The sequence below is a fragment of the Mus caroli genome, chromosome 5 (genome assembly GCF_900094665.2).
Source record: "Mus caroli chromosome 5, CAROLI_EIJ_v1.1, whole genome shotgun sequence".
Classification (NCBI taxonomy): Eukaryota; Metazoa; Chordata; class Mammalia; order Rodentia; family Muridae; genus Mus; species Mus caroli.
In genome coordinates, this window is record NC_034574.1 from 6,169,562 (window position 1) to 6,196,898 (window position 27,337).

Sequence of the window (27,337 nt, forward strand, 5' to 3'; positions counted from 1 at the left end):
CCCTCCCTCCCTCCCTCCCTCCCTTCTTTCTTTCTTTCTTTCTTTCTTTCTTTCTTTCTTTCTTTCTTCCTTTCCTTCTGCTCATTAAGTGTTTTTATTGACTAATCCATTATGTATTTTTCTTTTTTTAAATAAGTAAATATTCTTCTATTTTTGTTAGATATTTTCTTCATTTACATTTCAAATACTATCCCGAAAGTCCCCTATACCCTCCCTCCACCCTGCTCCCCAACCCACCCACTCCCACTTTCTCATATACCATTTCACTGATTCATTCAGTTAACTCTTCAAGATAAGTCTTTCTGTCTCAGTATTCCAAATAAGAAAATCAAGACAGAGAGAAATTAAGAAGCCCAAAGTTTTAGCCATTAAGTGGAAGTACAAGGAATCATATTAAGATTCAGCTAACCCGAATGCCTGTGACATTTGTTACCAATAATAAGTGTTTCCAGTCCACTGAGGTGAGACATCTGGTAAAGCTAATATTCAGACCTCTCCTTAATTTCAGTGAAACATGTTAAACCAAAACCAAGTTAATTTTAAGAGGAGTTTGGTCTTTTTTGTATCATATACTATTATACACAGTGAACTGAATTCCATACCTAATACTGGAGTGGTTTAGTATGGTAATTTTGAAGGAGCATAGCATTTGTGTTGGCTAACTGGGTACTAAATTAATTGGTGATTTTTTTGTTTTATTTTGTTTTTGTAGAGGTTCTAATCCTTACCACTTAAGAATATAGCTTACAAGTTAACAATACTGATGCCAGCTATGAATCTATAAATGTGTGTGTGTGTGTTTTGTTTGTTTGTATTTTTGCCATCTATGCTCACTAAATCAGACTTTGCATTTTAAACAACATCCCCAGGTATTTCAGGAACATTTAAATTTAAGGAGCTCTGATATAGCTGAATTTGGTGCCCATTTAGGAAAAAGTCCCTAACAACAAAGTACTCTATTTGTCACTTAATTCTCCTATGTGCCATTTTGATGATGCCCAAAGTGTTCCCAGGAAAATGATTTTGAAGCGTGGAAATCTTGCCTGTAAGTAGGTTCTTTTGGAGTCTATAGGCAATATGAGCTCTGAAGCCCAGTGCTTCATCTGTGATAATGAAAGGTAAATTCCATTAGTTCCTTGCCTAGAAAATTATCTCCTAAATCTTTCCCAGACATTCCTATAGAGCAATCCCTCAAGAGTTAAACAGTTTTATATATAGGGTTTGTAAAGGAAATCAACAGCCAGCCTGGTGATTTATTTTCAAGGATGGTAGAAGAGATCTGTGAAATCTATTCATTTATATGTCTTCTTGGCAGTTGATGTAGACACAGAAAGTGTCGCTGACATGGGAGTGAGTTTTTTATAAATTGTATATCCAATTGAGTGAAATAATGTACTCCACTTCTACTATAAAAAATGCATTTCCTTTATAATTTGGCACCTTTATAACTAACACACTTACAAGGTGATGGTCTATGATTATCAGCACATTACATTTGAACTCAATTTGTTATCTATGCACACTCTTACAATAAATATCAATCAAGGAGGAGTACAACAAAATAGGTCAGTATAAATCATGTGAATTTACATGGACAGAGATCTATTGCTCAAGGTGAAGGTTGTCGCTGTGGGAGCAATATCTGCATATCAGAGTTTCCTGCTTAATGGTGATGTGTAATCACCTTTGTCAACTGTCTCAAGTCAAACAATGGTCGACAAAATTGCCCTCATGGCCTCAGCCACTCAATAGTTTGCTAATATAAACTATTACAATGAGATGCAAATAGAGTTTAAGTGTCCTTTAGTGAATGAGCAATTCTTACTCTTCAGTTATCCTGCCTTGGTACTGCTTTCTTATTTTCTTTTGATGCTAGCTATAGAATGTTTGAATGCTAGCTAGATGTTTAGGAAAGGTATCGCACCCTCAAAGGCCATCAACCTTTTGACATGGTACCTCTCACTCATGCTTAACTGTAATAGGAAGCCAGTGAGAGGATCATCCTCCCGGGAGCCAGCCTCACAGGACACACAGCATCATTTCTACCACTTTTGATTGGCCCATTTTTTCCCTGTCAGATTTAATGAGGCTCATTCAGTCACTAATCTATGCATAACACTTCTCAAGTACTAGAATGCCATCTCTCCTTAACTTTTCTTCTCTAGACTAATGGATTCTAATTTCTTCTATCCTTTCTCACAGGTATCATTTTCTGTGTTCTTAGTCACCATTATGGCCATCATTGGAACCATATTTCACATGCAGTTTCATTTTTTTATAGATAAAAATCTATAGGAGATGTTACATCTCCTATGGTTCTCCCCATAAGGAGAATAATAGAATGATCACTTTCTTGAGAACCATCCAACAAACATAATTTCTATATCATCTGACATTTTTGTTGTCATTTAAAGAGGTTATTTGTACCAGGTGGAAAATCAAATTTTGTGGAGTGGTTATATCATTTGGGGCTATTAAGTCTGAGCTAGGAATGGCCAACTCCAGGTATATATATTTTTTTTTTGAAATGGAAGAGCAATAATGTAGCAGAAATATATTGAACAAAGAAAAGAAATTTGGCCCTGTAATTAATAAGCTCTCTTTCCTTAGAACCATCACAGTGGGACTACCAGAAAGCACTGTCCATGTAGGCTACATAGCATAGTGCCCTGGCAGCTCATACCCATGACAGTTTGTTCATGAGCCATTGTACTGATGTTACAGATAAACTGAGGTCTGCTTAGAAACCAGTGCTTAGGAGCAGGGACAGAAACATGATCATCTTTATAGCCTTATATAAAATTCTTTCTTCAAATCTATCATTGGTATATAACCCAGTGATAGAGCACTGGCTTATCATACATGCAACCCTGGGCTTGATCCTCAGATACACACACACACACACACACAAACAGAGAGAGAGAGAGAGAGAGACAGAGAGAGACACGGGAGGGGGAAGCACACAGAGGTACATTATATGAACCTTTTAAAAATAATAGAACTGATACAATGAATCATGTTAAAGGGTAGCAGGTGTAGCAGCAGAAGGGAAAACTAGGACTATATGAAGATTGTGCTTTTTCTCATTTTAACTTTCATTGTTCTGCAATACACCCCCCCCCCCCGGCCCGAGGTGTCAAGTTGTCCACAAGGAGGAAACTTGACTTACTGAGTAAGAAATACCCTCTTATTTTTGCTCTGCTGGGAATCGATGTTTCTCCTGCTATCCTCCATATTTTCCAGTGATGCTCCTTCTCCAAGGGGCTCAGTCATCTCATACTGCCAAGTGGCAGGTCCGGCTTCCTCCGGGTCTCACCAACTGGATGTGTTCAATCTAAAGCATGCTTGCCATGTGCATCCAGCTATTCAATTTAGTTTAGACTGCCTCTATTCTTGACAAGGTATCAAGAACACTTTAATAAAGATCATATGGAGATGATAATCCAAGCCAGAATATGGTAGAGAACATCTACCACCTTTAAGCCTACTGGCAGGAATTCCTTTCATGTATATCTGTGTAGCATAGTGTTGTATTCACATCCAAGAAACTACATATTTTTCATGCTTAATTTTAGATTTAATTCAGCAGCCTAAATTTCAGATCCAAATTACAAAATTAGAGTTCCAGGAAAAAAACACATGACCTAGCATGCACTGAGCTTCTCTTAAACAGGAGAACATTTTATCTAGAAGCATTAGATATTATTTGATCAGATTCCTTTTTAAAGGCATGTACCAGTATGCTAGGCTTTATTTGTTGATATATTTTTATATATATTGGTATTTTGTTTTTATGTATGTCTGTGTATCACGTACATGCCTACTCAGAACAGAAAAGAACATGAGTCCCCAGGATTGGAATTACTGACAACTGTTTTTTTTGTCATGTGGGTACTGGGAAGTGAACCTAGGTCCTCTGAAAGGATAGCAAGTGTTCTTTATCACGGAACCATCTTCCCAGCTTCACAGACTTTTTTTTTTTTTTTTTTTTTTTTTTTTACTTGTGTCAGGATGGAAAAGTAGTAGAGATTTCTAGGGTTTTTAGAGGTCAAATGAATGCCTCATAGATTTTTTTTCTTACTTGATTTTTCATCTAAGAAGCCATGAGGAAGAAATTAAAAACTCATCAGCAAATCAGCATGAAGGCTGGGATGCTGGACGTTATCATCTGTCTAATACCGTGCCCCAAGCAACCGCTTCCGAACTCTTCTTCTGCTCAGCAGAATTACTTGCTGCTGATTGAGTTCTCAATAATGGGAATTCTTGAGGGGATAGATGTCTATACAGCCAGTGAGCAAGCAAGCTTATACCTGGGAGTGTGCACCTAACCCTCAAGAGACTGGAGGCCCCAACGAATTTGGATGTCTGGTGGGGTGGGGGTGAGAGGTGGGAGGTGGGGACATCCTTGTGGAGACAGGGGTGGGGTGGGGTGGGGAGGAGGTATGGGATGTGGAACAGTTGGAGGGTGGACTGGGAGGGGAATAAAATCTCGAGTGTAAAATAAATATGTAAGATAAAACAATAAAAAAAATTAAACTGGGTGTGTCTCAGTGACCTAGACAGTTGAGTTGAAGACTATTACCTTCTCTTGATGCCTTAGCTAGGCAAACACGTTGCCAAGCTACCTATATCAGCTCATTTTCTCTTTCCTTCACTTTGTTTTTTATTTCTATTATAGCACTCAAAGGAGTTTGCTTGTTTCTTGATTGCCTGATTTCCCCCAACTGCAAGCAACTGCCCATTTACTTTCTCTGTAGTATTTGGAAGTTGACATGCAATACAATAAATGATATAAACATTAAATGAACAAATGAATGAGTGAACACTTTTATACGAAAGTCTAAGGTGTGATATTGTGTAGGTTTTGAACACTTGTGGTATTTAAAGTATGGAGTACCATGCCACTTTATACTCAGTGTGTTACAACACTTGATCTGGGGTGGATCTCCCTGGCAGAATGCTGATTGAGAAGTTCTAGGTAAAAATAGTGTGGGCTAGATGAAGAGTTCAAATACAGCTACTGACTTTCATTAGTTGTACTTGCTGGCATATCCAAGACACCCAGATAAATGGCCTGTGTAACTTTCTCTTACTTCCGGGTATCTAAAGTGCATTTAGATGTACTCTGCGCTTTCAGTTTCAAGTATGACTTTATTTATGCGTATAATCTGCATTCTATTTCCCATGTACCCTCTGATATCTAAAGCTGTTTTTATCAACTACTCAAGGGTCCTGTCTCAGTGCTGCCTCACTGGTATGTCAGTTCAATGTGCTCTAGTTACAAAGTTCACTAGACAGTGCTTCTTCTTACCTATATTTATCTTCCCATAACCTTATTTTAGTGTCCTGCCAGCTGTTTATTGAAGCCATCCTGCAGTTATGTTAATATTCCCCATTTTCATTAATCATCTACTTTCAGTTACCATAATCCAATTTATTTCCAAAATAGTCTTTGAGTTTTCTTCTTTTTCCTGTTCTTATTACCACCATTTTAGCCCAAGCAACCATCATCTTTCATTTGGTCTATTGCAAAACTGATATCTTTTCCTACTGTTATTCTATCCTAATCTGTATCTATGCTATATTCCTGGGACTTGGTAACGTCTTTCCAGATCTGATTCTTGTAGACTTTTCTCAAGTCACAGGCTTTCACCTTTGGAACTGTACTGTTAAAACAAAACAAAACAAAAACAAAACAAAACAAAACAAACAAAAGAAAAAAATCTAGATTTAGAGCAAGGCATCTGTTAACATACTCCAGGAACCATGCTTTAGCCTTAGCTGTTGAGATATTTGACTTGTTAAGATATTGTCTTCCTCCTTCTCCTCCTCCTCCTCCTCCCCATTTCCCCATAACCTCCCTCCTCCTCACACCTGAGTAATTTGTTCAATAATTGTCTTCCTTTAAACTAAAGCTTCTACTTTTCTTCACATCATAAATATACTATGCCATATTGAAAGGAAGCATGATTCCCTTCCTTTCCATAGTCTATTTGGTTTTTGGATTGGAAAACATTATATTTCTTGAGAACTTGAGAGCCAAATCCATCAGAATCTACTGTGTTGCAATGTAATTTGTATGAGCATGTTTTGCATGCAGCCTTTATCACTTTGCATGGAATTTTGGCCATTGTCAGTTTGAAAGCAGAGCCACATGTTACTGCCTTCATATGCCTTTATGATGTCAGCAATATCAGCAAAGCACAGAATGTTTTGTTTGAAGGGATTTCCAAGAGAAGCAAGATAATTGTGGACTGTACTTTTCAGTTAAGCTTTGTAATTTTCTAGGGCACCGAGGAATCATGAGAGACCATGTTTTAGACAAGTAACTAGAGAGCCTAATTAGTCTTTATTGATCCTCAAGAAGCTAGTCTTCTTTTATAAGTTTTTTTAAATCATTTTAAGTAAAGTGGAAATGATAACTCATCCTGTAATCCAACACTTTGGAGGTCAAGGAATGAGAATGCCCTCAGTTTGAGTCTAGACTGAGTATTGTAACTCTGGACTACAGATTGAGTCCATGTCTCAAAATTTTAAAAAAAAGTCTAAGATAGGTGTGGTGGCGCACACCTTTAATCCCAGCACTCGGGAGGCAGAGGTGGGCTGATTTCTGAGTTCGAGGTCAGCCTGGTCTACAAAGTGAGTTCCAGGACAGCCAGGGCTACACAGAGAAACCCTGTCTCGAAAAAATCTGATATGTCATGAAAAAACAAAAAAGTTCTTTATGATCTTTTTCTTTCTCCTTTTCTCTTACTGTCTGTAACACATACACACATCATACAAAGGGACAGATTATGAGGGATGCATTTGTTTTTCAATATTTATTTATCTATTTATTTATTTATTTATTTATTTATTTATTTATTTATTTAGGTTTTTGGAGATATGATTCAACTGTGTAGACCAGGTTGGCCTAAAACTCAGAAAGATCTGCCTGCCTGTGCTGGGATTAAAGGCATGTGCCACCACCACCCAGCCTCAGTGTTTATTTAATTGATCAGGTCTTTTCACTGAAATCTTAGGTTGTGTTTAGTTAACATAAATTGTTATATGTAATTCATGTATGCATAAGCTTGCTTGCTTTACAACTCTAAGATAGAAACCAGGCTTTAAATATGTCTTAAGGTCAGGTGGACTGACACATATAAATGGTAACAAATTTCCATTTTAATAAAAGCTTGCTAATAAAGCACATTTAAAGCTTAAAATATGATACTCAGCAATGAAGGCATTAATTTTTCTTATAAAACACTATTCACACTTGTAGGATTTTAACTGTTTCAGGAACCCATGAGAATGGGTTGCAAATGAATACACATCAGTAAAAATGCCTGAAGTAAGAATTTTTTTTTAAAAGCTGAGCCTATGTTTTCTACTTAAAATCAGCCAGAGAGAAGACAGTATGTGCAGTGTTTTACAATGGCTTTTTGATGTGTTCTTCCTGTTCTGAATATTCCCTTTGTGCTTTTGAAATCAATAATGCTGCAGATGTTTACCTGTTCTTTAATATTTCAAAAGCCCTTTCCTCCATGCCTATCTTCTGCTAACTAGAGTTTAGTAAGCCTTGACAAAATTTGTCTGCCAGGTCTTTAAGTCATACCTCAGATTCTCCACTGTTCCTATTTGCTTTCCAGGAGGCAAGCATTTAGGAATGGCTTAAAGAGAGGCCAAGAACTATATTAATCTTAGGCACTTTGAGTTTTTAAATTATTGGTATCACTTTATCTGTGCAATAAAAGCCTCAAAATGCGTCAGATAGTTCTATAAATTTATATCAGTAATATGAAGCAGCATTTGCCTTTGCAAAGAGAAGTTGATGAGGAGAAATAATCTTTCATTATGATGGAATTGAGTGTCAGTCACTTGGCTGCTTATTATTGTGTATTTTGTCTTTATTTATCAGGTTGTAGGTAACAAATACCATTCTGGATTTAAATAAAAGTCAATGCTCACATATACTTCAATGAAAGTAAGAGGGAACAGATTGGTGTATTTCACTGTGGGGATATGACATTTAAAAGCAATCAACTTTATTTCTTTGACAATGACATCTCTTTTGGATCAAAATCAAATTGAGCAAGTTGACTCATGGAGTTAGCATAGGCCAGCACTAAGAGATGGAGGCATAAGCTAAGCAAGTGATTTGGTTTTTAATAAGTCCACTAGGTAATATTTTTGTTCTATACTTGTTATGTATTTGAACATGCACTGATCCTTTTAATCTTCATTAGCATCTTTTGACATACAGAGGAGGCAGGAAGTATTAAATAACTACTCAGAGAGCACATAGCTAATAAATCAAGGAGCCAGACCTTATACTTAAATATAATTTAGACATCATCCACTCCTTTTTCTGTATCTTTGTTCCTATCTCTATTTTCTGTTCTGTACTCTCTCTTTCTTACACTCTGCCATTGAACTTATCTTTTCAGATTTCTATGTTCTGGTACCTAATTACACTAGAAATACCAGTCAGCAATCTATAGAGCTGTAAGACACTGATCATATCAACTGTGATAGTGATACTATGTGAAACAAAATATTTATTGAATTTTTTTGTCCCCAAGAGTTAACTGGGGATTGTTATTCTAATGCTAAGGTAGGCTTATATTTGCCTACATACATGTTCACTCCTTGCTGGCTGTAGATGCCTCTGAACATCATTTAGATATACTTAGATAAAAGTATCAGAAAAATGTAGAGTTCTGGAGCTAAAAAAGACTGGAGTTCAAATAATACTTTTTCTCTGACTAGGTATCTCATCTCTCAGTATTTTTTCAGTCTGACTTATTTTTTAATGTTATCTAAGTAAAGAGTGTTTTTGAGTATTAAGTGAAGTAACTTATGTAATTATATATTTAGGAATTCAACTGCTCAATAAATATCCTCTTTCATCATCCACTCCTTTTTCTGTATCTTGGTTCCTATCTCTATTTTCTGTTCTCTACTCTCTCTTTTTTACACTCTGCCATTGAACTTATCTTTTCTTTACATCTTTCTATCATCAAAGAAGTTTGAGTTTATGAGCTCAAGTTCTGACCTCCACTTTAAATTTCCTACAATGAGAAAAATGATAGCATATATATCCATTTAACCCAGTTCCAAAGATGACACCTGCAGTTAGATGTAAAGAACTACAACATTTGACCCAAAGTTGTAACAATGAAAAGTGCCAAGTAACTGGTAACTACCATGATTTATTAATCTGGATTAATAGAAAAATGCAGTGGTCACTATTCTCATATCTTCTTTTCATTATAAGCTCTCTAGCCCATCTTTCTCTTTCAGGCCTTGCCTGTTTAAATGCCATTGAGAATAACAGATGACAAATTTCTCTTTGTATTCTATCTCAATGTGTTTTGACCTTTTAAAGTAAACCCAGAATCTTGGAATTAAGTTCTAGATTTATTAGAATTATTTTTATTTGTCATGACTCAGTAGATTCAATCTAGAAGGTCACCCACATGAATTTTCATTGGAATATCTCTTGATTTGACTGAAATTCATCCATTCATCATGTAAAAACTTGTTAGACCTTGTGTCAATACATGTTAATTTCTGAGAATATATGACGTGGAAATGAGTTTGAAATAAACCTAAGGTCTAGCAAGGGAGAATGACTTGTAATCAAATTAAGCATCGTTTAGTTCTGATAGCAAACTGCAGTGAAAGGGAACAGAGGGTTCTAGAGCTCAAGTAACAAACATGCCTATCTATGAGTCACTAAATGGTAAAGTTGAGTTAGTAAATGGTAGAGTTGAATGTAAACCCAATTTCTCTAAGGTTGAAATCCATCTTTCAAGTATTTTTTACTCTTTTATGAGTTAGCCAATGTTTTGGTTCATATACAATGCAACCAAGGTAATTAAGACATAGTAAGTTGGTGTTTGTTGCTTTAGTAACAGCTGTTTCCAATTATATTTTGTCATGACTGTTACCTCTCCTATATCTTAATGATAGGCAAGTGTAGAATGATATCTGTTGAATAGGAAGATCCATTAGAGCCCATCTGTTCAACTGAATCTTTACAGAGTGAAAAGTGAAGGTGATGCATGTAAATCCGGGGGAGGGGGCAATAGGTAGAAGAAAAAACTTATTTTCTACCTATTTTCAAGATTTCTTTCTAGAATTCAAGGATTATTGAGGAATGGGGGGTGGGGCAGCAGAAAGATTGTAATAACCAGAGGTTATATTGAAATAGTGTCTTTTGGACATTACAGGACCAATGTACTCTTGAACTTACAGACACTGTGTTTGCCTGCTCATGACCTGTACAAGATTAAGTCAATATTCTAGAACACAAGGAAGAGAGGCTCAGGAGCCCCTACCCCTACATGAGTAGCTACTGACAACTGATGGCTTCTGGGGAGTAAAACTTAGTTTTCTTTAGGGGTATGGTCAAAAGATCAAGGACAAATGATGCTGAGGATGTATAGAGAAAAGATTCTCCTGCATTCATTCTTTTGGGTGGGGGGAGGTAGGAGTCATTAGGGAAATCAGTATGGAAGTCTCTAAAACAATTAAAAATGGAATTATTATGTGACCTAACTGTGCCACTGGGCCCATCCTCCAAAGACAGTATATCTACCAGAGACATACTTGCACATACAATATTACTATTGCCATATTCCCAATTGCAAGGAAATGGAACCATTTTTGATGTTCCTAAACAAATTGATACATGGATAATGAAAATGTGATACATACATGCAATGGAAGGTTGTTCATGAATAAAGAAAGTTGAAAGTGCCAGGGAAGCATGTCTTTCTGGGAAAAACATATTAATCAAGGTAAATGAGGTCCCCAAAGGACAAATATTGCATGTTCTCTTATATTTGGATGCTACTTTCCATGGTGTGTGTGTGCCTGTGTGTGTGTGTGCCTGTGTGTGTGTGTGTATGAGAGAGAGAGAGAGAGAGAGAGAGAGAGAGAGAGAGAGAGAGAGAGAGAGAACGTGAAAGGATATAGGCAAGAAAGAAAACCAACAAAATGAATTCTATTTCAAAGTGTCATAATGCATGCTACACTTCATACTGTAATTAAAAGCAAAATAAATAAATAAATAAATAAATAAATAAATAAATAAATAAATGTGAGAAAGGACTAATAAGCACAATTAAAAGGGTCCAGATGAAAAACAATTAGATTTTTTTATAGTTAAACAGTTGTGGATGAACATAATTTCCAAACTATACTTTGAAGGGAGAGACCTCAAGCTTTCTGTTTGAAGGTCTAAGATGATATTGATTGAAGAAACACAAAACTAGGCCAATTCTATATTAACATATCCAATTTCCAATATGTCTTCAATAATCATATGGGATGCTAGAGAACAAGAACTGAGTTTCTAGATTCAGGATTCAGTTATGATCATGGTATCTATATCCCAGTGGATCTGGTCTTTTTAGGATATTGATGTGAAGAGAAAATGATTATGAGATTATGACAGATCCTTTGGGAGTGCGAAATATCCCAAGTTAAATATAATTGAGTTAGAGGGATAAAGTGTCCAGAAACTACAGAGATCCAGTCCTCTCTCTCTCTCTCTCTCTCTCTCTCTCTCTCTCTCTCTCTCTCTCTCTTTCTCTCTGAAAGTTGATAAAGATAGATCAATGGGCATCTTATGTGTTACTTCATATTCCTTGCATGTCTAAATCAAAACAAGAGTTGAAGATGGCACTGGTTATCATTTAATGCTATGCTAATTTTCATGAGTGCAATGGTAATATTAGGAATGAAAAAGAAATTACACAAAGCTTACTCTTACTCTTTTCAAAATTGTATGATTTATTAGGGATGTCCATAGGATGTTTAACATGCTAACAAATGATTTAACACTTAAATTGTTTCCTAAAAAAAGAAAAAAACCTCAAATATTGTGGCCCAAGTATATACATTCATTCAGGTTTTGCTTTGCAAATATGTCCATTGTTAAACATCCACAAGAGTATATTGTATGCAATTGAAGAACATAAGTACTTGTTGAGAACTATTGTGTGAATTATATTCTATTGTATTTTCCATGTTATTAATAAGGAAAGGAACCTGAAAAGGTGATTGTATTAGGCTCCACTGCTTCTAAATGATGGGAAAGGTATAAAATTTCTTGTGGCAAAATATAAAAGTAGGTTAATAGATAAACAATTGTGGGGGTAGGTTAATAGATAAACAATTGTGGGGTGGTCAGCTGTGCACAGGCATCCTGGTCCCTAGTCAAGCTTAGGCTTTGAACCCTGGAGACCTGGCAGGTGACTTCCACCTTCAAGGAACCACAGGTGTTCGTCCATGCCCCTTAGATCCCTGGCTCCTGTTGCAGGTAGAGCCTCCCACAGCCCCCACAGAGAGGTGTGTGGCCATCAGTCATGTAGGAGCAGTACCAATCCCTCCCACATGCAAATAAGGTTTCCCCAAGCTCTCAGACCAAGCCAATAAGAAGTACTTGTCGTCAGATCCTTTCCCACTCCAAAACTGTATATAAGAATCCTACCTGGAAGGATTAAAGCATAGTCTGAGAGTTTCTGTCCTAAGAGCTGTAACACTTGGGAAGAGGTCTGCTCTCCTGAAACACAGCCTGAAGCTCTGCTGTACTCCTCACTGGCTAGTTGGCCTTTCATCAGCCTTGCCCAACCCTACTCGGTGCAGGGTGGCATGGAGTAACCGAGATGGCAAGGCAGAGACAGAAGTGGAGCCAACTGCAGTAGCAGAAGAGGCAGAAATGACTCTTGTTCCCGGCCTGGCCAGAGATCTTCATGGAAAGCCTCCTGTACAGGCCAACAAACAATGGGGTCAAACAACCTCTGCTAGAGGTCTAGAGTCCATGCCTCTTTCTGAAATCTTACTTACTTAGTACCTTCTTTTTTCTTACTTGTTTAAATCTGTAAAATGTAGGTAATATAGTCTATCATGTGAGCTGTTGTTATATGTCCCTAGCACACAGTATTTCTTTAAAATCATGCTATATAATACTAATACTACTGATAAATAATTCAATTCTATTGTTGATCTTTAGCCACTGGGATTTGCTGTTTTCCACACATTCTAAGAAAATATACTTAGAGGTGAATCAAGGATTGTAGAAGTTATTTATTTTTTTCTATTCTGTTTTAAATTAAAAATAGTTGTAGTCCCTTCTCCCCATGTTTTTTGGGGAAGAAAATACATACAGAGTATTGGCCTATGTAAAAGTTCAATCAAATAATTTAAAAAGCAATTCAATATATGTTATAGTTAATTTACCTACATTTTCTTCTTTGTTTTTATTTTAAATGATTTTTCTGGACTACTGAATTTCTTAGTAAATATGAACATAAAATGTGAAATCCAAATGTGAAATTCCAATACAATTCCAACACAATATCCATTTATATTTGAGTATTCAAATAACAATTTGAAGAATAGTACTAACCTCCAGAGAATTTGGAGTTTAGAGCTTCAACTAAGGTGTTAGGAGGCCTACTACCCAGTTTACTTGATACTGGAAGCTACAAGAGTAAGTGAGCGGATGGTACTAACTACATTTTTAACCAGTTCATTTGTGTTGTGAAATATAAAAGGATTAAAGGTTTACACATTCAACGATAAAAGAGGTTGCATCACAAGTAGTCTCATGGTTATTATACAATTCTGAGTAAGTGAACATACCCAAAGTTTGTGTCCAGTGAAAGAAAATAATCATTTAAACTTAAATTTTTAAAATTTCAGGATACTGTGAAATACTGATTCCATTTCTTAAAAGCAAGTTACGCTATAATGTTGGTTCTTCAGAAAAATTATCTTTATTTTTTGTCTTTGCCATTAAAACCAACAAGGGAAAAGGTTGTGTTCTCAAAGTGAGTTACAGAGAATTTAGCTTTCATGTGCTCTCCTTATCCCCACCCTGTTTTAGGATATCTATTCCTTTCAGTTACAGACATTTGAGGCAAAACTCAGATGTGCCATCACTTTTGAATGTGCATCCCTGCATCTTCAGAAATATTGACCCTTTCATGTACTAATAAGACATCATTTTAAGATTCCACTTGAACCTTTGAGAAAAATTGGGAATTAGGCTGTCAGCTGTGAGTTGCTTTGAGAGAATCTGAGGTGTCTGTTAGAGACAGACAGGTGAGTTGGTTCTGTTTGGTTCACCAGTGGTGGCGAGGGGCGGGGAGCATCCCTTTTGGATGGTGATAGGATGGATTGTTTGTTTGTTTGTTTTTGTCTTGTTTTTATCTGAGGCTGAGGGCATGTTGAAATTAATGGGGTGTACAAAGCTGGTAATAGGAGGACTGGGCAGGTAGGTCAGAGAATAAAATTCATCAGGCTGAGGCTCAGAAGCAGCTTTTGTGATCATCCATGATGAGATAGTCTGCAAGGTGGGTACAGGATCTAATGAGTTAGAAGGATGGCTTTCAGAGGGCTGAGACAGGAGGATTATGAAATTGAATCTACCTTGGGCTATGCAGCATGCTAACAGCAAGCAGCATGATATAATGAGATTTTGTTTCTAAATAAATAAATAAATAAATCACAAAAGCAAAAAAAAATAACAATATGCTTTAAAAATGAAGATGGGATACATTTGACTGGGGAAGCTGGCTAGTGAATTGCATCAGGGTAGAGCTAGGAAATCACTGGACTGTAACAAGGCAGGGGTTAGAGTAACTGGAAAACTATAGGACATACAGTATAGTTGGGATACAAACTTATGAATTGTGAATGTAGCACCTAGCTCAACTGGCCTTGAACTCAATAGTGGGAAATCTGAGATTGGGGCTACTCTGACTGTAAATGAAAGGTGAGAATTTGTTTGTCAGAGGTTATGACTGAGATGTTAAACTCAAGTTACTGCCATACATTTTTTAAGATTAAAAAAAATGAAGGAATGGTTTTCTTGTGTTTGTTTGTGTGTGTGTGTGTGTGTGTGTGTGTGTGTGTGCTTGGCTGGTGGGGAACCACTTAGCTATTTGTCAAGGTATTCCATTGCATTTTTGCATCCATGGAGATACAACCTGAAACTGAACCCAGTTAATCCATGTCTTTCTACTCTAAAGGTATTCTCAGGCTCCACCATGTCCAGCCTTGGTTAAGTTCTGCTCAAGGGACCTCCCTAATGATGCATATTGAGGAGCCGCGTCCTTATTATTTTGAAACCAACTGCTTCTGAGTAATTCTTCAGTTCTGTCCTATTAGTGGACTCAGTAGGCTCTTGCACATCACTAAGGGGAAATGTGTTTAGGTCCCGCTCGGGTCGGATGAGTTGATATGGGATCCCTCTGATCCCCTGCCAGATGTCTATTCCCAGCTGGCGAAGATGCCCGCCTTCTTTTCAGTGCTTGCTGCTAATGCAGAACTTCCTGCCAGCGGGAGCTGGTTCCTTCAGCAATGAGGGCAGCATGCCCTCAATCAGCATTTAGATTCTTGTGTGAAGATATTCATGGATGAAACCCCCCACTGCTCTTCATCTGCCTTCTGTTTGTGGAGTTTCCCAGACATATCCTGAACTGTTAGGGTTTTGTGTGTGGTCACTGTAGGGTGTGGGTGGGATGATTGCTGACACAAATCAGAGAGACCACTGAGCATAGATCCTGAACGTTTATAGACCTTGTTCCCATAGATTGTTCAAGTGTCAAGAGGGGCTTATGGTGCTTGGCATGTGGCCCAGAAGATTGAATTAGGAAAAGGCCTATGGGATGAGTGTTTTCCCTCCTGGAGAAGCACACAGTGCCATGCTAGGAAGCGAGAGCTCCTGAGTCAGACAGCCTGAGTGAATTCTAATCTCAGCCACCACATTGGTTAGGGTAAGGGATAGAGTCTCCCGGATGCAGTAGGCTAATTACACGTTCTCTACGCATTTTGTATTCCTTGTTTTTAATGTAAGGATAATGACAGCAACTTCTTCATAGGGTTCTAGTGCAAATTAACAATGCTCAAAACAATGTTTGGCACTTGATAAACATACAATTTCCTTCTTCTCTTCTTTTCTTCCTTACCCTCCCACCCTTTATCTTTCTTCCTTCTTCTGTAACCCAAGTCTTTATATTCTAGTCTTCTACTGCTAAGCTTTATCACCACCTCTATATAATTCATTAATAAGTAAACTAGTTGCATATCATCTAGGCTCAGTAAAATGAAAACACTTATTATTAGAGGTACTTAAGAGTCCTGTTTGAATTTTCAACCACTTACTAGCAGCTTACCATGATCCAAATACTATACTAATCACAGTAAACAAATATGTAGTTTTTCCATTGTAGACATAGCTCCAAACTGGTTTACTTTGCTCCTTTGCTTCCCATAGCACCCTTGATTGGTGATCGAGTACATATGTGCCATGAAAAACATCATCCACATTGATCTTTTGAAGCAAGATGATGCTATATAATTTGACCAAGGTTCCATAGTCAAGAGTAGGACCAGAGTTTGAAATCAGAGAATGGTTTCAATGTTTGTGCTCTCATTTATAATAAACATTGCCTCTCATGATACTACCCTTAATTCATCACTGTGATATTGTGAGAAGATAATTATTGTTATGCTTATTATATAGATGATTGAACTAAACTTTTAGAGAAGTTACACAGATTGCCTGTGGCATCACTGCAAAAGAAGCAGTAGATAGTTTCATTTAAACCAATCTTCTAAAAATGTGAAATAAAATGAAGATAAATTGGGGCAATCTGATATCTGAATATAGCGAAGGTGGAAGTGGGCAGGGAGAGAGACAACATATTTGTTATGAGGAATATTATGGTATACTCAAGATAGAGAGTAGGTGGGGATGCTTATGGATTTTCCAAAGAAGTATGTTTATAAAACCTTATCAAGAAATATTCTGTTTTTAGTCTTGCTATAGCACTAATTCTGTCTTCCAGGGAAGTACGTTTCCTCAAAGAAGACTTAAAAAAGCAACAGAGATATGTTCGAAGTTAGAATCAGTGAAAAAAATTCTGAGTGCAAAATTGTATAACAACTTCTAAGTAAAAATATTCAGCCATATGGACAAGTCTTTAGAAGGGAATACAAAGCATGAAGCTACTTGCTTTGTTAGCAGAGCAACCTTATGAATTATAAAACTATTTCCTTTTAATAATAATGATATCTGAAAATTAAAGAACATAATTATTAAAGTCAACCCATGTGTTAATTGGCTTATGATCAAGATCATGGGTCTAGCGTACTTGTGTGACCTCTAGTTAACCTGCCATTAAACTGTAGTGCACTTTGTCAGTAGTTCATACATGGCAAGGTGAGGCATGTACTTCCTCAGCGCTGTCTTCCTATGTGTCCCTTCTACTTCATTCACGATCTTTCTTTTTGCTCATCTGCAAACTGATACTGCATATAGAGTCTTTCCTTTTTGGCCTATACCAGATAGTGCTCATCTTCTCCCTGAGTCTTCCGTGTGAATTAAACCCCAAAGAATGCTGTCACTTTCAACAATAAAAGAATATCACACAATATTTGGATAGTAGAAATATCAAAACACAGAAAGACTGTGTTTCAGTGAGTTTACTGTAAACCACATCTTTATGTAATTTTCTTGTATCCTTGGAGGTAAACAGCAACACTGATGCATTGGTTGCAATACGTATAGATCTGTATAAACAAAGGCTCACTTCTGTCATTCTTGGTAGACAACCTTTAGATGCCCTGGGAAGATTTAGAGTGCATTTATGTGATTGCCGTTACCTTTTGTGGAATTATCTTCAAGTTTATATTTTAATAAACTATCAACAATACCTTGTCTTACAATACTTAAAAAATAGTTTATAGTCCCAGGGTTTTAGAGATAAGATCTTAAAAAAGAGGCAGTTAAGATCCATGAGTTTACAGATGTGTTCTGCAAATGTGTTGGTGCAATATTATTATAAAACCCGGCAACCCAACCAAATATTTTTTGTTTATTTTAGGTTCTGGTTTTATTTGAAATAAATGAATGATTTCAGAATGATGGATGTAAAATAAAGGGAAAGATAAGGATTTTGTTTTTATCACCAGACTTGATAAGTACTCATTCATTTTCAAGAGTACGTGTGTCCTTGTTCACTGCTCAGTGTACAGAGAGACTTAGACCATCTGCCATTTTAGTCTTAGCTTCCTCTTTCCACAAAGTGCCTGTAATACCTGTTTGATTTTCCAATCACTTATCCATTGTGAAGATTCTTTCTTGAAGATGGAAACCAGAGATGACTCTCAGTTCTCCAAAGAGGGAACCTACATTATGGTGTCAATCGGCCAGCACTTCACTTCTCTGAGATGTAATGAAAGTCATTCCCACTTTAATGAGAAAATAAATGGTCCAAAGATTGAAAAATAAATGACATTGAAAGAGAAAGGCAAGACAATTTAAAAGAAAGAGGAAGGAGGAAGGCAAAGGGAAGCTATTGGGAATGTCCAATTGGAGTACTTTGTGACATTCATTGATATCTCAGAGTCAACTACCAGATTCTATGGTCAAATAAAAATGAACAGTATTATATTAATGAAGATCTTTTATTAAATGTATCTTTTTTATTTCATAAATATATCCTGTCTGTAGAAGAGTGAACTAACTCTACCCCTAGAAAACATGCCAATGACAGTTTAGCCTAACAAATATTCAATATTTGTTCTCAAGACAGAAGAAATTGTCTCACAGTTAACATTGATTGACTTATTTTCTATATTTTTACAAACTTGAGGTTTCTCTAAATCCAAGCCTTTGAGAATCCAGTGAAAAGGAAACTGTATTAATGGATGTTTGATACTCTCTGAACTACATGAGGAAAGTTAATCTCTGAAGGAATTTCAAAGGAATAGTAGAAAAGAATGTTAATTTCCATGTGAATACATTCACAGGTCTCGGCTTTTCAGATTTTCAAGGTGTAAGAATTAATTATCAGTTTGCAAAAGCAAAGATTATTCATGGTAAGAGCTATAGCAACCACAATCCCCTAGGGGTAAAATTCATGAAATTAATATTGAGTTGATTAAAGTTGAATAAAAAAACAATGAGGGTTTTTGGTATATTGCAAATTTTCAGATATCTGATGTTGCTTTTTATCAGAATTGTCAGCAGTATTTAAGATCACCATGTACATTGGACCTTAGAAGAGAGGGTGTGAAATGTTCTGGTTCTAATAAAATGCATCAGAATAGAGGGTTTATTTCACCACCCAATGTTACATTTAAGGAGCCATTCGGGTTATAATCAAACAATATTCCTGCTGTTGTTCTTGATTATCATGAATATATTTGTGTGAATCCATTACAGTGATACTTATATAGTTTACTCCAAAGTGATCAGATATAAATTTCTCGATAAAATTTTGCTTTTCTTATTAATTTGTATCACTAAAATGATTCTTGGTTTAAAAATATATACTGGCACCTGTGAGGAAATGAGCAATCTTCTAGCACTTTTTATTTACTTATAGTCTGAAAGCACTTGGCTGTGTTGTCTAATGAAGCTTCTATGTAAATTCTTAGCAGAGAGTAAGAAAATACACAAAAATCCACAAGCAATATTTGAGCTAACTACAAAAATGATGAGTTAAGACCAATGATAGGGAGAGAGTAATAGGATTAAATAACTTTGTAAATGGAGACATGCAAAGTCTTAAGTGAGATTATTATATTTTCATATTTATGTTTGTTCATGTTTGTTTTGTGCAGGTCATTAAATAAGTCTAAAAATTTTCTTTCATCTTAAATATAACATATATATATATATATATACATACACACAGACACACACACATACACACACACACACATATATATATATACATACATACATATATATATATATATATATATATATATATATATGGTGTCTTTTATGCTAGGTTGTGTCTAGAAAGGGTCTCTTTAAAAGATACAAAAGCATTTTTCCTGTATCGTTTGTCTGCTTCAGTTAAAAAGAACTGATGAAGTTATGTGTTTCTGTGAAATACATTCAATGGAACTGTGATTTTCTGACATGCTGTCAACTTGCAGTGTATTTCCTGATGAATCGTTCCACTTGGCTGAGCCTCAGTGTAGTCAAAGGCAGAAGGGATGAAGAAATGAATGCACATTCCTAGAGAACGAAGTGAAAATTTGCCTTCCCATCTTCTTCTGGCACTTGTAATATAGAAAGATGAGCATTACATAATCTCCAAATAACATTTCAGCACAAGTGTGAAGCAGGCAGAAGATCTCACTCTTCCCAAGCAAGGAGTCTCTAAACCCATCACCTAAACTTCAAGGGGCCAGTGTGTTTCACCAGTGTTTTTCAGTTCCAAATTAAAGTTTGAGGAAGTTTGCTCAGAACAGAAGATATTTGAGAAAAGACCAGGTGCATAAAAAAACAGGATGTAAGACATTCAGAAACAATCATGCTAGTAATAATGTAGTATGATTACTGAGGTAAGCAAGCACATTTGATTAAATGCAGAATGCTGTTTTTTCTGCCAGAGGCAGTCTTTTGAACTTAGTGATATAGTCATATTAAGTATGGATACATTCTTCAGAATTTTCTTTTTTTAATTTTTAATTTTATTTTATTTTAATTAGGTATTTTCTTCATTTACATTTCCAATGCTATCCCAAAAGATCTCCATACCCTCTCTGCCCCACTCCCCTACCCACCCACTCCCACTTCTTGGCCCTGGCGTTCCCCTGTACTGAGGCATATAAAGTTTGCAAGACCAAGGGCTTCTCTTTCCACTGATGGCCGACTTGGCCATCTTTTGATACATATGCAGCTAGAGACACTAGCTCTGGAGGGTACTTGTTAGTTCATATTGTTGTTCCACCTATAGGGTTGCAGACCCCTTTATCTCCTTGGGTACTTTCTCTAGCTCCTCTATTGGGGGCCCTGGGATCCATCCAATAGCTGACTGTGAGCATCCACTTCTGTGGATGATAGTGATATAGTCATATTAAGTATGGATACAGTCTTCAGAATTTTCATCACCCTTAAATGTAAGCTACTTCTAGGACATTGCCATGGTTAGTCTTGTGGTGAACTTGAAACAAACTCAACTTCCCTTATAAGAGGGAATCTTATTTGAGAAACTGCCTCTATCAGATTGGGCTGTAGACATGTCTGTGGGACATCTTTTTACCCTTCTAATTGATATGAGAGATCTCAGTCTACTCTGTGTGGTAACACTCTTAGGTAGATTGTTCTGGCCTGTGTAAGAAAGTAAGCTATGGATCAGGCAGGGGGAAAGTCAGTATGCACCATGCCTTCATGCTTCCTGCCTCTAGATTCCTGCCTTGAGTTAATGGTTGACTTTCATTCATAGATGAACTATGGCTTTGAAGTATATGATGAAAGAACCCTGGTTTCCCAAGCATTTTTAGCTTTGGTCCTTATCAAAGCAATGCAAAAGCAAGCTAGAGTGGATATTGATTTCTAATCTTTCTTTTCTTTCTATCCTATTTCTCTGCTTCTTTACATGAGATTGAATTTCTAGAATGTTATCTCAGGCCATGCATGGTGATACTGACCTCTAATCGTGGTTCTTAGGAGCTGAGGTAGAAAAAAAAAGTATAAGGCTGCAGAGTGAGTTCAAGAGCAGCCTGACATGTTAGTGAGATTCAAAATGTTAAAAAAAAAAAAAAAAAAAAAAGATTTGGGGCGCAGCTTAGTAAGTGGATTACTTGCCCAGCATGTTCAATTTCCTCCATAGCTAAATAGATAAATAAACAGGAGACCATTTCCAGACGTTCTCAGGGTATGCTGAAACCCCATGAATATTTCTCAGTGTCACTGTTCTATTGCATAGCTTCTCCCACAAATTTGAATGCATATTGTATTAAAAGAATTTGCTATCAAAACCATGAAATTTTGGGGAGCTGGCTTTAGGATTTGTTTTTTAGTCTAAAAATAGGTTTAATTCCAAAACTTAGGTCACTTTTTGCAAAGCCATTGACATGGGAAATGTTCAGATTCCAAAAATATATTAAGACATTTATCTGAGAAAAATGAAAACCATGTTTCTCTCACTGTGAGAGAAACCACAGGTGACCAATACTGTTTGTTCCCAAAACGTGAAAACAAACTTCCCTCTCCAGGATGATTTGTTTAATGAGAGAAAGTTTATACAGCTTGTGGGAGTTCATCTTTCAGGACTGGAAATGGGCTGTCGGCCTCTTTTATGTCTATTTTGCCTTCCTTTCCTCCTTTGAAATAACCCTAATATTCCTCGTCTTTGTTGCTTTTGACATATAGAATCATAGAACTGACCCTGGCATTGTATCATTAACCTCTGTTTAAACAAAGAAACATTATCAGTGATAAATCTTTAAAATATCCATGTATTTTCTAGGGCTAAATACTATGGTTAAAAGAACAACAACAAAAAAATATGCAGAAGAAAAGGAAGAAAGGGGAGTAGGCAGAAAATAGAACCTCTTGCTCCTTTGCCTATATTCTACTTACAGTGTAGAGAGGATTAAATTTTGTGTTGAAAATGCATAAAGAGGATGATAATTAAATCTTTTAGGGGATGCAAAGCTGAGATTTACAATATGAGTCATACACCCGAAATGTAATTTTAGAAAGTTAGATTCTTGAAAATGTGTTAACTTTGTTTTCCCATATATGCAAATAGACCTGAAAAGCTTACATGTTGGGGTGTCTAGCAATAATTTAAGCTACTTAAGAAAGCCCAACTTACGACTACATTCATTCTGGAACCTTGCTTATTCTGTCCTCCAAAGAGTGGAAGGTGGAGGGTACAGCAAGGGGTGGAGAGATACAGACATCACTAGCCATGCAGCAAGGGATGGAGGGTTGTAGACATCACTAGCCAATCCCATCAACCTAATGATCCACAGGGCAATAATGTATCAGTCAAGGAAGGATGCAAAGAACTGAGAGACTCCCCCAAAATAATGCAGGCAGTGATTTGTCTTTTTCTATTTTACAGTCAATGCTGCATGGCTTACAGTTAGCTGTGCCCAGATCAACTTCATGATTGCTTCCGTAATAGAATAAGAACAGCAAAAAAGGCTTCTTGGGGAAACATAGCTATAGTACCATTGCTATAAGTACTCCTGGCTCTGTCATCTTGAACAACACACTAAATCTCTCTTACATATCATTGTCACTTTTTTTCTTCAGTGGGATGAAGTGGGAAATGACTCTCTCATACCTATAAATATTGCTATAAGGTCCACTGTGACAATAATTTTTATTGAGAAGTTGGTAAGAGAACTTAGGCCTTTTTTTTTTAGATGGGGTCTCATATTAATAACAGATGACCCTTTTGCTCCAGTTCACAGGTGCTGGGATCACAGATATAAATTATTAGGTTTGGCAAGATCACTATAAATTTTATCTAAAATTGATAATTTTTTAGCTCAGGGAAGCCTTAGTCAGCATTTTAGCCTATACTTATTAAAAAATAATGGCTGGGCTTGAAAATTGAATAACATTTTCAGATACATAGTTTGTTGTTTTGTTCTCAAATTTTATGTTCCTCAAATTGCAATGTCACCAAGTTTGAGTGGCTATGGTTAGGTATTGTAGGTTAAATGTAATCAAACATCCACGATGAAAAAAAAAACAAGTTGGGCAAATTGTGAGTGACCCAAAGGGAGTTAAAACAAAAGAATCACAACATATTGAAAACAAAAGAAATTTTAGGAGTAATAAATAATACAACTAACCCTGAACTGCCTTAACCTTCAAGATGAAACATCGGAGCCACCAAGGCTTTTCAGTGCTGTCTTCTCTGCCAATAGAAATTTGTCTCAGGATCAAAGTTTTGAGGTCCCTAAATTCATTCCTTTGGATCAGTTTTCATTTGCAGTAAAGATTTTTAACCTAATGGATTAGCGATTTTTGGCTATTATAATGCTTATTAGTTATTACATGTGGCATTACAAAATAATAACATTGAAATGTTTTAAAAATGCATTGTCTTTTAACTTTTACTTTCTTTAGTGTTATACTTTGATCCTAGTTATGAAAAACGGAGGTAATGGAAATCTATATCGCCAACGTAATCCTGGATAATAGATTTTAACTGTTTGAATTGCTTTTGGAGTTCTGAAAAGTCAAAAGTATGAAAATCTAAATTGAAATAAATTTATATTGGAACAATTAAGTTCACTTAATCTCAGGTTGAAACCTATCTCAACAAATAGAAAATAAATTAAGAGTGATAATTTTAGAACCCATCGTATAATTTTGAAGTTATGGATCCTAGAGAATCAATGTTTAGGATTTCTAGGCACCAGGAAGAATATATGACAGCAGAAACAAAATGTGAAGTTACACAACCACATGACATTTTTGTAGAAATGCCAATTATTTCGTGCAAAACATCAGGCAAAGGATCCAGCATTGGATGGTGCTCCACTTTTTAGCTGGCATAATCACATCCTGTGTCAAGATATTGATACACAAATAACTGTCTGGCTTCACTAAAGAGTGTATGGCAATTTTTATCAGGCTGAGAAAAGCAGGCATGCTTTCCAAGGAAGGACCAAGGCTGCTAATTAAACCACAGTACAAATTAAACTGGAAAATTAAAGTCATGGTCAGTATAGGGCATGGGTGGAAAGCTTCTCCAAGAATTTTAAAAGTAAGATTGTGGGCTCTAGTTTTCCTCAATTAAAGATCAGAGAAGAAATCTCTCATAGAACACACATTGCCAGGAACCAAAGGACTCCTGGAAAGCCATCAGAAATATGCCTCGTAATGAAATCCCCTAGTTTAATTAACTCTTTTAGTTCTGATTTCATGCCTTTCAAACAGTTTTCTAATTATAAATAGGCTTCCTGTTTAGGCCTATGTAAAAAGCAGCATTCAGGCTTTCTATACAGACTTAGGTATTAATACTAGCTAAAGACATTTCTGTTTGTGTTGCAAATAATGAAATGACACCCTGACATTTTACATCAGTTTCTTGAGGATGTTCAAGAAGCCCCCTGACAGATCTGCTTTCAATGTGTTGGAAATATCTCTGGGCCAACATTCTGACACTGTAAATTTGCTATATTCATGACATGCATGCCTTCAAGCCTAGCGTGCTTTATCTTGCTCCCTACCTTTTAAATGACCCATCAATCAGAGAGCTTTGCAGAGCAGACATTCTCTGCGGCATTAACAAAACTTACAAGACAGAATATGCTTTTTCTGTTGTTCAGTACCATGATGATAGTAAAGAATGACATTAGTATATAGTTACTCTTGGAAAGTGAACACAGACTCTTCATCTCATGCCATGGGGCTTTGCTCTACTATAACATTTGCTCTCAGCTAAACTCTTTCTAAGTCATTTAATTCTTGTATATACTGGATGTACATTCCATTGGTTATATATTTTAGCCTGTGATCAGGGCTAAAATTTATATTTATGCCAAAACAACTTACTGTTATTGAATAAGTAAGGCATGTGAGGAATTTTGAAAACAGGAATATTAAAAAAGAATTTAAATTCTTTGTAATAGCAATACCTATATGTACATTGTATTTCATGCTTTGTAAAACCTGCTTGTTTCTTTTGATTAGTTTTATATTTAATACCTCCTGTCAATATGTCTTGTTATTCTGTGGTAGATACACTTAAGTTAGGGAGAATACTGGTGCTTTAAAGATAATCATTAAATGGGCCAGCAAGATAGCTCTACAGATAAAAGATATTTGTTGCACAAGCCTGGTCCAGGTGTGGTCCATGGAGCCCATGTGAATGAAGGAGATAATTGGGTTCACATAGGTGCCCTATGCCTTTGACATGCATACTTGGAATGTACTCTGCCTCAGCACATACATAAGCATGTATGCACACATGAGCACACACACACACACACACACACACACACACACATTAAAAGGTATAGTTATAAAACCATAAGAACAAACATCTTAGTTACACATAGAATCAGGAGGTTCAGTGTGAATTTATAAGGGACTAGCCAAAAGAGAACTTAAACACTCACACTAACTGGTCTTTCACTGAACTTCCTATGTAAGCTCAAGTGTTACATTTCCTGAATCAAATGGGAGATTTCTTCCTGTTAAGATAACCTCCTGATTTGAATGAATTTTCTCTTTCTGAATCATCTCTCCTAATTAATAAGAAAGTCAAGGTTCAAAGGTTCTCCTCTTCAGATGTGCAAGGATTTTCCTCCTAAACTTACCTTTATGGTTAAACTTTCATTTTTGACTTGACATCTCTAACCTGGGTCCATGATTGAAGGCCTCTGTGGCTCTTGGAACTAGTCAGAGGTCCTGCTTTGGGGGATGGCATCAACTTGCTCATAAAATGGAACAGCTTTCTAACATGTGTGAGCTTTAAGTCAAGATATGAGTTCAAATGGGGAAGATGGAATCTTATGAGTAGACTTGTCTGAGTGCACTCAGATGGGGCAGCCATGGGTCTGTGTTCCCTTCAGAAGTGTTCTGGTCCTATGGGGAACTAGTCTTATTTCTGTTTCAATCAGATAATTACACTTCAACAGACATTTGTAATCTTTTCCAGTTCTTCAAAAGATGGGCTCAAAGACTGTACATTTGTGCAGCAGTCTTTGAAGTATTAAAAAAGAAAGGAAGATGTTTTGAATAAAGAGCTGCCATTCCGTGGAGAAGGGCTGTGGGGTGAGAGTTTCCTCATAAGCTTCTCTGCAGGGGATTTTACAGGACCTGAACTGTTGGCAATAGTGTTGTGTAGGAACGATTTTATTCTATCTTAGGAAGGTTCACAAGGGCTTGGCTCCAAAAGATGTGGCCACTGAATCCTTGGTGAAGCCCATTGCATGAAATCTCTCAAGAAATCACAAACTTTACTACTTTTGACAATGAATAAAAATGGTGCTTTGACTAAACCACTTATTTATTTATATATTATTTATTATTTATTTTATTTAATATATAAATATATTAAATAAATAATATAGAAATATACATTAAATAAATATATTATTATTTATTATTTATTATATTTTTAGGCACTGAATAAACATAAATTTAGCTCAAATATTTGTAAGATTAGTAGATGTCTCTAAACATCCTGTCTTAGTCAGGGTTTCTACTCCTGCACAAACATCATGACCAAGAAGCAAGTTGGAGAGGAAAGGGTTTATTCGGCTTACACGTCCATACTGCTGTTTATCACCAAGGAATTCAGGACTGGAACTCAAACAGGTCAGGAAGCAGGAGCTGATGCAGAGGCCATGAAGGGATGTTCCTTACTGGCTTGCTTTTCCTGGCTTGCTCAGCCTGCTCTCTTATAGAACCAAGATTACCAGCCCAGAGATGGTCCCACCCACAAGGGGCCTTTCTCCCTTGATCACTAATTGAGAAAATGCCTTACAGTTGGATCTCATGGAGGCATTTCCTCAACTGAAGCTCCTTTCTCTGTGATAACTCCAGCTG

The 27,337-nt window shown here is 36.5% G+C and overlaps 1 protein-coding gene across 1 annotated transcript in view; it reads right to left on the minus strand.

Annotated features, from left to right (window-relative positions):
• Positions 1-27,337, minus strand: part of Grm3 (glutamate metabotropic receptor 3) — a 230,194-nt gene that overhangs the window by 149,923 nt on the left and 52,934 nt on the right. The window lies entirely within an intron of this gene.